Genomic DNA, 16,078 nt, shown 5'->3' with positions numbered 1-16,078 from the left:
GGATCAGAACCATATGTGGCTGATAGATAAAGACTAACAAAGTTTGCAAACAAAAATGACCTTGACATACTTTCAAGATCAAATTTGTCAAAATACATGACTTCTTCTGAAAGGCCTATAATCATATAAAGTTTTCAAACAAAATAAACCTTGACCACTCCACTTTCAAGATCACAGAGGTCAAATATGTCAATGCCTAGAATCATGATATGTGGTTGATTGATTCCTGAAATAAAAATCTGACAAAGTTTGTAAACAAAAATGATCCTCTTATTTGTTTGGGTCATAACACAGAACTAGTTCAGATCACCACTTCATAACCAAATGTGCACTAGAAGAAATGGCTACCTTCATGCTACTAGGATTGGACCTGAGGTCCCGCCTCGCCCTTTAGTATGGGAAAGGTTGAGACCCCCTACCCTATACAATCTTACCACCAAACTCGACAGCCTGCCACTTAATATTAATAAGGTTGAGGTCACCGCGTGCTGAAACATGCAGTGTTTGTTGGTTTAGCGAAAAAAAAGGCAGCACTTTCAGCCAATCACACCACCGGTCTCGGCACGCGGCTGACGTTATTTACAGCTGAGTAGACTGAAACAAGCAGAGTAAAGTATCTTGCTCAAAGACACAGTGCCGTGCCGTGACTCGAACCCGCAACCCTTCGGTCACGAGCCAAGTGTCCTACCACTAGACTACCATGCCTCCACGGTAGATCTGTAATTAATATTCGTATCATATGAACACGATGTTTGTTCATTGAAAAATAATGTATTAATAGTTTGATTATAGCTTGGCTCGCCTGCTCAAAGGGAAGTAACGTATGCCATGCCGTAATACGTCGCTCGTCGTCTGTGTCGGTGTGTCCGCTTACTGACTTTTAAGACTTATTTGTCCCGAAAAGCTGAATGGATTTCTACTCCAACAATGTTAGAGGTTGTACACGGCGAAAAACTTTTGACAGGCGCCGCGTAATCTCTAACTGCCCATAGCTGATTTTCCCGATGCTGACGATCAAATTTTCAAAGTTCGGATTTAGAAAAAGTATAATGTGTTTATATACATTTAAATGTTCAGCAGGGTCCAATAAATGTTCCTTTCCATAAATCCATGATTAAATGAGAAGAATTTTGTGTCAAAGACATAAAAAATAAGTTTTTCCTCTTTCAAAGTGAAGCAGACAACATTTAAATTCATGACAAAATGAGAATAAAGAAAATATTTACATGAATACCCTGGCAAAAAGTACAAGGGGAATAAGACCAGGTTTCTCATCGACATCATGTAAATCTTGGTCCAATCCAAGTAATGTCACGTCCTTATAGCGAAACAAAACCACAAAGCACTCTAATAAGCTTAATAAAAACATCGACCCTCATATCACTTCATATCACACACAAAAAATAACATGTTTCCTTGAGATAATATTGATGGCCACCATAAAACATGTCCATTGTCTTCATCCACCTGTATCTTTGGAAACCTCGTGTTGTAAGTTTGTCCGTCAACAGTCGACATCTATCACGGAAGTCATGCATGGTATTCGGAGTAAGCTCTCAAGTACTGAATCAACTACGACATGTCAACACCGTAGGTAGGGGAGCAGGGATGCTACAATAAACAAGAGGCCTAGATGGCCTGTATCGCTCACCTGGATATCGAAGCAATTATATGGCAAAACATTCTCCAAATGAGATCCAAGGGAATAGGCCAGAACCCAATGCCAATCCGTGTAGCAATCTGTATTAGATTTTAAGCATTTAGCAATTTTATGTATGGTTATTGGGTGGGGATCTCAACTGTTTACAAGCTGTGAATCAGAAACTGGTTCCTTAGGGTTGTGGCCCGACCCCAGGATCTATTCTAATACAGTGTATCATGACTGCATTTGTCTCTTTATGCCCAACAATTGTATGTACAGTTTTGGGGTGGGGATCTTTACTGTTTCAAAGTTATGACCAAGGTGTTAACGTCTCCAAGGATGGGGCAGACCCCAAGGCCATCCTCGAAGCTTATGTGCATTCATATCTTTATACTCAGCAATTGTATATATGGTTATAGGGTGGGGATCTCAACTGTTTCCAATCTGTGACTAAGAAACTAGATCCCTATGGGTTTGGTCGGTACCCAGGGTCTGTTCTAATATGATTATCATGACTGCATTCATCTCTTTATGTCCAGTACTTGTACATTATGTATATATAGTTTTGGGGTGGGGATCTCAATCGTTTAAAGTTATGACCCACGGACTATGTTTCCAAGGGTGGGGACACACACACCGTTTATACAAAATTGGTTCCCCTTCACCCAAGGATGCTCCACACCAAACATAGACCAAATCCTTTCATTCCTACAGAAGAAGGATTTTAAAGAAGAATTTGCTATATTTCCCCTATTTGGCCCCGCCCCTCAGGCCCCTGGGGGGCCAGACCCTCCATTTATACATATTGGTTCACCTTCACCCAAGGATACTTCAGACCAAATATGAAACAAATCCTTTCATTCCTACAGAAGAAGAAGGATTTTAAAGAATTTGCTATGTTTCCCCTATTGGGCCCGCCCCGCAGGCCTCTGGGGGGGGGGGGGGGGCAGACCCACAGTTTATACAAAATTGGTTACACTTCACCAAGGTATGCTTCAGACCAAATATGAAACAAATCCTTTTATTTCTACAGAATAAGAAGGATTTTCAAGAATTTGCTATATTTTCACCATTGGGCCCCGCCCCTCAGCCTCCAGGGGGGCCATACCCATCATTTATACACAATTTGTTCCCCTTTCCCTAAGGATGCTTCTGACTAAATTTGGAACAAATTCTTTCATTATTACAGAAAAAGAAGGATTTTAAAGAATTTGCTTGTTTCTTTTATTGGGCCCCACCCCTCAGGCCCCTGGAGGCCAGACCTACGGTTTATACAAAATTGGTTCCCCTTCACCCAAGGATGCTTCAGACCAAATATGGAACAATTCCTTTCATTCCTACAGAAGGAAAAAGATTTTAAAGAATTTGCTATATTTTCCCTATTGGGCCCCGCCCCTCAGCCCCAAGGGGGGGTGGGGGGGGGGGGCAGACCCACCATTTTACACAATTTGTTCCCCTTTCCCCAAGGATGCTTCTGACTAAATTTGGTCAAAATACGCTCAGTCGTTCATGACTAGTAGCGATTTCTATAAAAAGTTGACGGACGACGGACGACGGACGCCGCGCCATGGCACCTTCGGACCAGGTGAGGTAAAAAGGGGAAAGTTCACGATCGGAAAGTTGAAATTGTCCGGCTAATTAAACAGCTTAGCAGTAAGCCGTCTTTGTAAAGATAGAAAAAAGTGGCTGAAGTAAAAGAGTCTGTGGTGTCCTTGATTTCAAGATCTGAAGGGTATATACGATCGAACTAATCAACAGATTTTTTGTTATTTAAAGACACCACTTCTGAATGTGAAATTGAATGACTTGGCTAGGTTTTTGTTACAAACAATATTAAATCATATGTGTATTTACGGAGAGTGTTGTCTCAGGGAAGCAGAGGGATGGTGTCCGATGAAGGAATATAGGCCAATCTTTAAATAAAATCCTATTCCTTGACAAAAGTTGGTTGAAGGGAAGAAAGTAATTACAACAAGACCTTCAGTAAATTAAAGAAAATAAAACGGATTTTAATGTCAAATGGAGAAACTAATGGCATCTGCTCCCGTGGACCTTTGGACGGACATTCGAACCAGATGATCTAAATTATACTAACGTGGTTCTTCGTACGTTAAGTAATTAAATCACGAGAACCCTTTATATTTAAATAATCACAACAAAGAGCCTTGTTTTTCAAATGCAAATTTTATTACGAATATAATGGTTGATGAAGTGTATGTCAAGTATGTCAACCATTTATTTCCTCTATTGTCATCGAAGGGATTCCATTTCTTTCAAAGCCTCGTCGATAACTTCAGCTGCTTGAACTCTGCCAATATCTATGAACGCTGCTCGCAGTACAGTGTATTCACCATAACCAATGACACGCTTATCCATAAGACACTGGCAAATTTTAGTCATACTGTTCTGTGTTACACCATACACTTTGTCGTGTCCCAGATGCAGTGTCATTTGGTTTTGAAATTCCTCCCATTTGCCACCATCTCCTGGATATATCCATGAAGATAGTGATTGCACCATGTCGACATGACATTTCCGTACACTGGCATTGTCTGTAAACCTGTCTGCCATAGTACTCTGTGGAAAAAGAGAAATCAAAATGAAATGTACGGCAAAGCTGTCTTATGATGTAACATTAACTTAGATTACTACATACAGCTTTACTGATATATAAGATAAATTGGAACTATATCTGAAATTATTACAAAACTGGTTTTTATGTTAACATGCAAAAGGCGCCAAAGCAGTAGTTGAAACGTCATCAGGGGTTGTTGGGAGATATTTTCGTTTTAACATGTAAACAATATAGAAAGTTGCAGACCAAATTCGTCCTAACATTTTGCAGTTTAGTTTAAACATGCCTCCTTTCGACAGAGTTGTGCTATCCATAATGTCTCGCTATCCACAAAAGCCTCGATGTCGACAAAACCGTGCTATCGACGGCTTGTTCTCGATTCGCCGATTTAAAAATACATGAAATTAACTTCGGTTGTTTCCGTAAGTATTCGGGTTAGGACGTGTCGGGTGGTTGTCACGTGGTGTAGGGTATGTATAGGGAGCACGTGCTAGGTGCGCTCTTTCGAGTTCGTTGCTCATCACTGGATCTATAGTTGGTTGGTTGGTTGACGGGTTTCGCGCCTACATGAATCTGCCCTTACGGGGTCATCTCACTGACGGAAGTCAGTGTTCTGTCGGCGTACTGGATCTATACATGTTAATGTGCTTATATATAGTGTAAGGATAATTTTTTATAAACACATTCAAATGCAATTTTGTGTGAAAGTTCGTTGACCAGTGGGGATAGGATGTGTTTGGTTGCGGATTGTAATAAACGATTGAGTAACGAGCTATAATCCCATTTATGTCTTGTGTTATCATTTGAATTTAATTGATTTATATTCGGAGGAATATAATGAGGGGGAATATAACTGTGTTTTAGCAAGTTTATATCAGAGACGTATATGTAATAAATACGTCTCTGGTTATATATAATGTATCACTAAAGATATTAAAGTGTACCATGAGCGAAAATAGAAATGAGCATATAATTCTTCTTCATGATCCAAAAACAAAAATGTCGAAAATCGCATAAAAATTGGTCAGTCCAATACCGAAATTTCTTTTTTGTAATTTTCTTTTATTTAAGATTTTTTCGCAATATATGGTATAATTACAATCAAAGATTTCATATTATATATTTATACCTCACACGACTCATATTCATACTCTTACTGACATCAGTTGACATACTTGACGCCAGTACATGTAATGGATTCAGTAAGCGACTCCTCTGATCCATCTAGTATAAGTGAACTGTCATCTGCGTATTGTGAACATATAATTGGAAAATTGTTAATATTTATACCTTCTATACTCTATATTCTTTTATACCGGTTATTTCTCAACCGAATTGCTAGTATTTCAGCGCAAAGAATAAAAATATACGGTGCGATCGGATCGCCTTGACGACAGCCTCTTTTGACATCGAAAAATTGAGAAAGATTATCTCCTTGGTTTATAGCAGAACTTATATTACAATGAAAAACTTTAATCCAATTTCTAATGCTGCTATTTCCAAAATTAAAAAAACTCTAACACTTCATCAATGAATTTCCATGAGACTGAGTCGAATGCTTTTTCAAAATCTATCATAAGTAACATCCCAGGTATATCTTTTTCTTCAGTATAATGCATTATGTCATAAATAAGTCTAGTATTTTCACCTATATATCTACTTGCTAAAAATCCAGTCTGATCTATGTTGATAAGTTTCTTACATTAAGATCTATACTGTTTTTACCCTATGTGCTATTGTTCCTGACGCTATTTTATATTTAAAAGAGAAATAGGACGCCAGTTTTTGATGAAGTGTCTAGGTTTATTATCTTTTGGAATGCAATTAATGTTACCCCATCTTTGAACAATGGAAAATTGACCAATTTCATAACCAAAATTTATAGATCTTACTACAAAATCACCAAGTTGTCTCCAAAAGCATTTAAAAAATTCAGTAGTGAAACCATCAGACCCTGGGCTTTTATTATGTTTCATATTTTTCATTGTCAAAGAGGCTTCTAATTTATTAGATTCTGTCCTATTCAATTTAGGAACTTCAAAATTTTCTAAATAATCTTCTAAAACATCATCCTCTATATTAGTGTCTGCTGCATATAGTTTTACATAAAATAATATAACTTCTTCAAGGATTTCTCTCTGATTTGTAACAATCTCCCCATTTTCTTTTTACAATTTCTGAATAATCTTAGAAGTGAAATTTCTATTCTCCAAATTAAAAAAATATTTGGTAGGCTTTTCCCTTTCTTATAACCATTTAGCGCTTGATCTTATTATTTTCCCCTTAATCTTATGTAGCCTGATAATTTCTAACTCAGTTTTTTCTCTCATTTAGTTCCTAAACATCTACATTATCCCTATCTTCTAAATCTTGTATTAAATCTTTTAGCTCTTTTTCTCTAGAGTTTTGTTGTTTTTTCCTATACGAGGTATAAGAAATAGTTTCCCCTCTTACCGCCATTAGAAGAGTATCTAAAAAAAGTTGATCATCAATTGTAAACTGAATCAATTCATTTGGGATTTCCGATAAACTATTAACGTTATATATGGGTAGAGAATACTGCAATTTAACTTTAGTAATTGTTTTATTGATAACATCAAGAAAGTCTTTATCAGATAATAGAGAGTTATTAAACTCCAAAGACCCTTTCCCCTCTTAAATGTATTAAACTTTAAAGAAATGATTGGAGAAGAATGGTCCGATCTGTATCCAGCATCTATACCTGCATTGTTCACACCACCCAATAAACACTCTGAAACTAGAAAAAATCTTAACGTGCTTGCTTCAATGGATTAGTCTTCCTCCAAGTATATCTTTTTGTATCAGTGTGATGTTCTCTATAAATATCTACTCAACTAAATGTATCTATAATTTCCAGAACCTTATCCCTAGCCCTTGGATTATTAACTTGTCTATAGTTTTGATCGTAATCAAGCTCTGGGTTTAAAACTAGATTAAAATCTCCACACATTATCACCGAATCATTTTTAAAATCGTTTATAGTTTTTGATATCATTTTTTTTTTAAATAGGGAACAATAAGTGTTAATCATGAGCCCTCTGTTTCTAAATCTAGTCCCAAAAAAATTATATGATGAATCTTTTTTTTTTCCTTATTTACTTTAAATTCAAAATTGTTGTTTCACAGCACTGCACCTCCCCTCCAGTTCGACTTATACGAGGTAAAATAACAACTTAAACCCCACTCATTTCTTACTATTTCTTCATTCTCTACTGTAAAATGGTTGTCTTGAAGAAAATATATTTTATATGATTAACTCGTAAGTACGAAAACACTTCCTTTCTTTAAACATTCTTACCTAACCCTTGACAGTTTGTCGAAAAAAATTTGTAATGCAGTCAGACGGTCACCCTTAAAAGCGTCTTCAACCGACAACAAGCGTCTTCAAGGGACAACAAGCATCGCCAGACAAAATCTTTAAAAATACTGAATAAAATAAGCGACATCAGAAGATATGTTGTTAATATGACTTTACTACACCTTTATACCAATTTTCCAAAATTTGACCGAGTTATGATGAATTGAAATTTTACGATCGGCGGCGTGGCACATATGTGTGTATTAACCTGTACAGTTAAGAAAGCGTCGCTAGACAAAATGTTTGAAAATACTTACTAAAGCAAGCGACATCAGAGGATATGTTATTTATAAGAATTTTATGTACCTATATACCAAAATGCAGTTAGATATTTTAAAAAATGACCGAGTTATGATGAATTGAACTTTTACGATGGGCGGCGTGGCCCACGTGTGTGAATTAAACTCGGCAGATCGTGAAGCGTCTTCAGATTAAACGTCCAGGAAGCATAAGAAGAAGAAAAGGATACTATCGCAGTCAAGTATAAATCACAGATTACGTACTTTTATCACAGATAAGTTCGTACTTTTATCATCAAATATTTTGAGTAGCCCGGTTTGAATTTAAATGTTTGTTTGGATTCACGGGACTAAAATTAGGTACACCTTGACAGTCCAAACAAACACTAAAATTGATTATGTAATTCCGTAATAGTAGACAATAGACTTTTTATTATAACAGAAACGTACATTGATGACTCTATCGGCAAATTTCTTAGCCATCAATCACCAGAGAAACAAGCCAATCATCGTTCAAGGTAAGTACCCCACCTTATCAGTGACCCCGCACTCCTGTGAGCACAAAAGCTGAATGGCTACTAAATATTGGCGTCGCGTTCCGAGTGAACAATTCAAAATGGGTAATTACATATATAGTTATATTGTCGGATGAAACTGAGACAATGAATTGATCAGCTAAAGTCAGAATACTATCTCATCGGACAGCAACGCAGACGTTTTTTCATGGTAAATAGTTTCAAATCGTTGAGAATTATTTGCTTGAAACATATTTCATTTCCAAATAAATTTGAACAAGGTAGTGGTCACAAATTATTACAATTTATCATAGCATTCTTAATGTTAGTATCCATTCACATAATAAATTATTAATCATCTAAAAAAATCTACGCGAAGTTAACGAAAGCCCTTCGAAGTACAGCGTTGCTCGTCGTAATCAATTGTACATTATTTAGAATCTTTATAAATACACAAACTTATTCAATTAACTTTGGAGAAAAGCTGTAACAAGACTCGGGACTAACATATATGTTGCTGTAATATTTCATGTTCAAAATTAGATATTGCCCCGTGCACGGGATTGGATAAAGTCTGTGGTAATGCATTCATATAACTTGACGTGTTTTTTAAAGACTTAATTATATTTCGATGAATTCGACATATACTTAGTAAAAGTATATTCACTTTTGAAAAGCATATAACTTTGGTATGTTAATAGTAGATGTGTATCTCTAGGAGTCCATTCAAATTGGAACGCGGAATTAGGCAAAAACATTAAATTGGTAAATGACAACCTACTCATTGTCTACCCTTCATAAGATTGATCAGTGACCTATATCTGGTAAAAATATTAATCTAATTTTATTTTCACGTTTTATCAATTTGCTACTGTTAGATAAACCGGTTTAAGCTTGTCCAAAACAGACTATTTCTGAGTTAATCAATTAATTGAAAGAACTTCGAATCATATACAATTTATATACTATTTGAATTTCATAGTCATTTCAATTTTTCGTCTAATATAGTACCATTATTTTATAACTATTACCATGATATATATTAATTATAGTTGTTATATATATTTTATCATTACGTCCCGTTATATATTAGTTATACCATTACGTATATATATGGATTTTATTCATTAGATATATTTTATCATTACGTGCATATTTTAGCTATAACTATTAGACATATTTTATCATAACTTATATATGGATTATAATTGTTAGATATTTTTCATCACATGATCTCATTATTGAACATAATTGAAGAATGTATGAAAGTTAAATGTGTTTGGTCTTTCATAAAAATATCTGGACATATGTTTTCGTCTTCTATTAAGTATTGGTTGGTGTGTACAGATAATGGAATTCGCCGCCAATTTCTCTTAATAACACAAATTACATAATATATTTTTCACGTGGTATATTGCACCGACCACTTGGTAACTAATTATTACATATTCTTTATTTTGAATTTACAATACACTTTGACTAGTTTCGGAGGGAGTTCTAGTATTTAAGTACTTTTCTAAACAAAGTTTGTACTTATTCAGAAATACTGAAAGCTGTAAACTTATTTACTATTTATTAGATGTTTTAATTGTTGATTGCATTAAATAATACATAATGAACATAATGTTTCATGTTTCATCTTTACACTGAAACGAAAATATAGAGACTTTCTCTATATTTTCGTTTCAGTGTATAGATGAAATGATTTTTTTATGATTTTAATGAAGAACACGCCGATGTGTATGTTGAGGTCATTCTGATTGGTTAAAAGTTTTTTTGGGAGAAGAGCGATAACTCTATATATCCGCTTGGTGGCAGTGGAGGGAATTATGAAACATGGCTATATCCGCCAAGGGTAGATGAAGTGTATACGTGAATACTTGGCTAGCAAAGATAACGACGGACCAGACGGAGGGTGATTTAAATAGCCCGCCATCAGATGATGGTGGGCTAAAATTATGATGATGAAATAAGAAGATTCCTTTTAAATATTTAGAATACTGCTTAAAATAAGATATATTGCATGACAATTGTCAAATTTCTTAAATCTTCACCATATTTTTATGGCAGTTATTTTTCCTTATCAGGAAATCTTTGACTAGGAAGATTGACGAAGGACTAGTAAATAATCTATTAAACTAAAGTCTTGTGGACTACCAAGCAAAACATGTAGTGTCTACTAACCCTGTATTCACTGCCAGATATGCAAATATATTAGGTCATTGTTGTCCCGTATTAACGACTTGGTTGTTTGTGTTTTCCGACGTTGATTCAGATTTTTAAAACTCCTTTTTATTTCGCTTGCTATAATTTCATGTCATTCGAACAGAGCTGACAGAATATGTTCAATTTTGTTCAAACAGACTGAAGGTTTACCGGCTACTGGCTACAAATGATTCATTCATAAAACCGCTGATTATGGCAATATGGGCTCCAAAACAGGTTCGTTACAAAAGACTAATACACATGTACAAATACTACATCAAAACAGTTCCCATATCAGTATAACAAACCCCTGTGTACTAATATTGTAATGTGGTAAACAACATACAAAGAATAAACCATTATTGTCAACAATCAGGGAAAATCCTGGAATTTGGGAGCAGAGGGCCATTTTCAGCAATTTTAAGTCAATATTAAAATGTCTATTAAGAGGGGCCCTTCGAATTCTACGTAAAAGAAAAACATTATACACGTTGTCATACCAAACCGAAAGCAAGAAGTGGAAATTCCGATGAGTCAGGTTTCGAAGATAAAAAAAAATATGCACACACGTACAGTACAGTAGCTTCTGTGACCGTGACAAATTATTTGCATATTTTTTTTATCTTCGAAACCTGACTCATCGGAATTTCCACTTCTTATTTCGGTTTGGTATATGTCAGCATGTATAATTCAGACTTCTGTGGACTATTTATCTTATTTCTATCAATGTCACATTGTAAATGAACAATGATTTATTATTCCGTAACAAGCTTTAGATGTGACGATTTTGTGTAGCGCGATTACAACACCCAGTTTACAAACAGGAGGATTAAATAAAACAGGACAGTCATGACCGCGCCAGAAGAAATTATGAAATGGCAGACAAACGTGAACTAATTTCTATATTAAACAAAGCAACATGAATACAACGTTTACAAAGAGACTGATGACTTCTCGTGTTACCTTGTGATTAAATAAAAAAGCGCCGGAGCCTTAAATCTTCGCACACGTCTGCTTCACTGAAAAATGTCTACTGAAATCAAAAAAGCGTAACCTAGCGGATAGAAATGATACTAAAGCAAGTTATCTGGTCTTGCTGACGCCCCTTTTGTTGGTGCGTCGAAACAAGGGACGTTTATAGGGTTCATTGCCAGAAGGTGCTATCTGGACTTGTTTACTTTTCGAGATAATAGAGATTAAAGGTTTTAAATACATACATTTTAATCATGCTTTATATGAGGGATTTATTATTTGGTAATATTAATGGCCTGTATAAGTACTTTTTACTGTACAGTACTTTTGGTCATATGTCTTTTAAACTGCCATATTCAAAATGCTCGATAGCTCCTTTTGGCCGGCGAAATTTACCTCAATAATAATGAGCAAAAAAAGGTGCTACATGTATCTATAGATAGCCCCTTCTGGCAGAGATAATTTCTTTTAAACTATTAACAAAAAAGGTGTTATCTGGTTAGCATCATATTACATTACAAAATCTTTCCATTTAATTGTTTGAAATTTATTATTTGAGGTTATTTTTTCTCATGTTATTGCAGGAAGAATCTCTCTTACTATTTATTCTGTGAATCATAGCGTATTCTTAAGCATCAAGATAATTAATAATACGTTTGTAATCGTGATCATCCATACAGGAACATTTTTTGGACTTTTAGATGTCTTTTCATTCTATTCACCATCCTTGTCAATGTTATATTCTATGACATCAGATTCAGGTAATTTATCCTTTAATGTTTTCGATTTTGGGAACATTTCATAAAATTGCAAGTACTCTTCAGGAATGATATGCGATGAATACAAACAACGAAGATCCCTCCTTTATGATCTGTAATTGGAAGACTTTCAGTGTATCGTTTTGGCAAAGGCAAGTCATCGATCACCCAATGTTGTCTCTCCAAGAAGCTGGCCCACACTTCATCGTTCTGAAGGAGGATTTAAGTACATATCTTTAATTTGATTATCCCAGGTTGTTCTTTTGTATGTTGTATATGTTTGATATCCTTAATATGTTTGATTGCCTTAACTTATCCTTCCCCGCTGTCCTTTGTCATCAAGAATGGTGTTTGTGGTGTACGATATTGACATGTTCTGAAGATCCAAGAAATCCAAATGCTTCATAGGTATATGACAGAGTATGGATTTGAAAGCCTTTACAGTATCCTATTGACCTGTAAGCAAAACTGACGTAAGGTTCTTTGCAAATTCAATTGCTGAATGCATATTATTGCACTCCATCCGGGTGTGTCGGGGTTCAAGAAACTACTGATCCATAGTATTTGCGGTCGCGCTCAAAGACACAGAGTTAAACAATGAAGTTGTAATAAACTTGATCTTGTTCTGACCTCCGCAGGTATCAGAGAACAAGGTTCCATGCTAAACTGCATTTGGTAAAGAGATTAGGTATAATTAAAGACAGCTTCCCCTTTTGTCCTCTGTTTTATTCCATAGATAGTACTGTCCATCAAGTGAATGAACAGTTAGGTTATAACAACACAGTTTTCTCTTGTAGTATGCCGAATTATCAAGTGAACAAGTTGTAGTTTGCGTTGTTGGTGTTGTTGATATTTGTATTTCAAACAGACATCTACTGTTTCTAGTGCTTCTTTCTGTGAATATTCATTGCAGATGTTACATTGGTCCTTTTTTGGTGTACGAAAGGACAGGTTGTACTCTTTGCAAAACGTATTTCGGTTCACATTGGCAGAAAGAACTTTTTGGTGATTTTTCCTTTTCTTTTCTTTATACAGGGGAATCATTTTATTTATTGTCGGGTCAATACTCAAGTATTTCGTCTTGGAATCGTTGCTGGTGAAGTGTGATTCAACTGTTGGAATAGCTTGATGTGTTGTCTAACAGTCTTTGTCAGTCTCTTGGGTCCTATTGTGTGGACTTTTACGGCTCTTCCTGTCGCAAACTGACCCTGATACTTTCTTTTTCAATACAGTCTATAATCATTTGGTTTTTCGTGTAAGTACATGTTCACGAATGAAATCACGTTGTCGATCATTTGACTGTAAATTCCAGTATGAATTAAAATGTTCCTGTCGTGTTACGATTTATCAGTGAAGAGTTATTTCCCTTTAGTTGCTACACCTAAGTGAGGTGCGTTAGTGATTGCCGTTACTTTGAACGCATGGCAGCGTGGAGAATGTTTGTGTTTCCAAAATAAGAGAATCCAAGGTGTAAGTGACATGTAAATTAACATAATCATGACAGATTTATCATATATAAGCCAATGACTCAATCTGTGGACATTGTGTCCGATCAAACTATATAAATATGTGATAATTCGTACTGATTGCCAAGTTCAGTCAGTGATTACGACTCATGCGTCAGGACATATACGCAAATAGAAGTTGCTGTTATAGTGTTGTCATACAAACTTGTCAACATACATAATGTATACCTTCAATACCTCCAGATGTATGAGAGGAAGTCTGCTTTTGCTGCAGTCTTGTTCCTGTACGTCTCTCTTTTTAACAATTTTTCCTGTAGTACTAAGATATTCCTGTCCTTTTTTGTCTCTCATTTTTTGTTTATATTCTTTTTCCAGGTTTCCAGTTTACGTTTACAGTTTTTATTTAACATTCATGTGTGAGTAATTTCTTTGGTGGTGTTGAAACAATTTCTTGTTTTCGTGTTTCAGGATTTTTGGTTCTCTTTTCCATTTCTTTGGGTAAATTCAAAAGCTGACATATTCACATTTGGTCTATGTTGTGCATCTTCTATTGTTAGGGTGACACAAGTATCTTTGTGTTCCATTCCAAGTAGTAAGCAGTTTCTTTTCTAAGAATTTTGTGAGTTCTGCTCCTTTTCATTCGAGTTGAAATTGCTTGAAAGAGGCAATTGCTATTCTATGCAATATCCTGCCATTTTAATCCATGGTTTTTTAAAAGATGCATCAACCTTATGATATTTAAATGGTTTTTTTTCCTGAATTGTGACTTTCATTTAGCTTGGAAATGGACATATAAAAAGAGATTTTTTTCATCAGTTGTTGAATGTTTTTTTCTGAAATTTAGTGTGCATGTACCTCAATTATGTTTGAGAAATATTGGAGGATTATTTTGTGACATGGATTGGTTAATGCTAACGGAATACATTATTGAATTTGATATACAGTTTGGTGTGGCAGCCATATTGGAATGACCTTAAGGAGTATACCAGGCAGCCATATTGTCTCACGGATAATTCAAAGGAATGGTGCCGCAACGCAAAGAAAAGTATGGAGAATAAAGAGAGAGAAAGAAGAGAGGAGCGAGAGATAGAGAAAAAGAAGGAAAACGAGTTAAGATACATCATCAGTGGTCAACTGGTATCGACTACTGATAACTCACGCATACTTTTTGTTTCGCCATCCACACGACAGGAAGCCAAGTGTATAACCGGAAGTAGATCGTTAGTATGTAAAACATACATGATTATTTCCGGATTTTGTAAAAAATGAAACGATCTTTTCTTCTAAGTTATACTGAATAAATGATATATCATAATATAAACATAGGATATTGAAAGTAACATCAATAATAAAATAGCCACACAGCACATGAAATTAATTAATAATTATTAATGATTAAATATAATAGTACAAAGGTATTATATAACCATCATCAAATGTTACATCAAGTGTAGTTGCAAAACATGTACGTTCATTCGAGTGTACACCGCTTATTGTGAAAAAGTAATTACGCTAAAACTTGAGAGAAAAGAGAAAAAAAATCCAATAAAACTATATTCTTCCAAATTTATATATACAAACACATATAAATACTTTTCTGTCTTATCATTAATAATATCTCTATACTTGTTCTCCAATAAGAAGAGACGTCAATAAAAAGCGCTGAAGTTGTGATCAGCATTACTGAACGTATAGTCATACTCAATATGTTACAATCGCTGTATATCGAGAACTGATCTATATTAATCGCATCTGATATTTATAAACACTTAACAAATACAATATTTACTCCAATTGATACATTTAGTAAAGTTACATATTCATTGTATATTGTATATTATGTTTTAGACATACGTACTGCAGCACAGAACTATAGCCGGACGAAAAAGGGAGCATCTCAAAATGAGAAATCAGAAACATTCTGAGGACAACAACAAAATGCATTGATTTGATCAGTATAATATAACAATCCCGATATATTGACATGTAAACTGTACGATTTGCACCTGTCCTTCTACTACTAATTAGCATAATCGTAACTCGCGGTGAATGGGACAATATCAGCTGTGACGTCACAAGTTCAACGACTGTAGCAGCCACATGGGAAGAAAAGGTGAGATGAGAACATACCGCGTCAGATTGCGAGTTAAGATTTGTTTTAAGGTACCCAATTATGCTGAACATGCCATTATGTAAATGGTATCCAGCCATGTCAAGTTTGTCATCATTTTCAGACAGCGAGTTTAACTGAAACCAAACTGACGACCCTGAAGAGGGTAACACAGGCTGGTAGCATTACATATCCAGTTTCTGAGCACTGATGATAA

General features: G+C 35.2%; 1 long non-coding RNA gene across 1 annotated transcript; it reads right to left on the bottom strand.

Annotated features, from left to right (window-relative positions):
• Positions 1–3,807: 3,807 nt before the first annotated feature.
• LOC110458742 lies at positions 3,808–11,619 on the bottom strand. Its single transcript, XR_002463824.1, has 2 exons — positions 11,519–11,619; positions 3,808–4,219 (listed from the first exon to the last, which is right to left on the bottom strand). It is a non-coding gene; the product is annotated as an uncharacterized LOC110458742 (long non-coding RNA).
• Positions 11,620–16,078: the final 4,459 nt, after the last annotated feature.

The sequence above is a fragment of the Mizuhopecten yessoensis genome, unplaced genomic scaffold (genome assembly GCF_002113885.1).
Source record: "Mizuhopecten yessoensis strain PY_sf001 unplaced genomic scaffold, ASM211388v2 scaffold9737, whole genome shotgun sequence".
Lineage (NCBI taxonomy): Eukaryota > Metazoa > Mollusca > Bivalvia > Pectinida > Pectinidae > Mizuhopecten > Mizuhopecten yessoensis.
The sequence above is the reverse complement of the archived record's forward strand: the minus strand, read 5'-3'. Positions and strand labels throughout refer to the sequence as shown.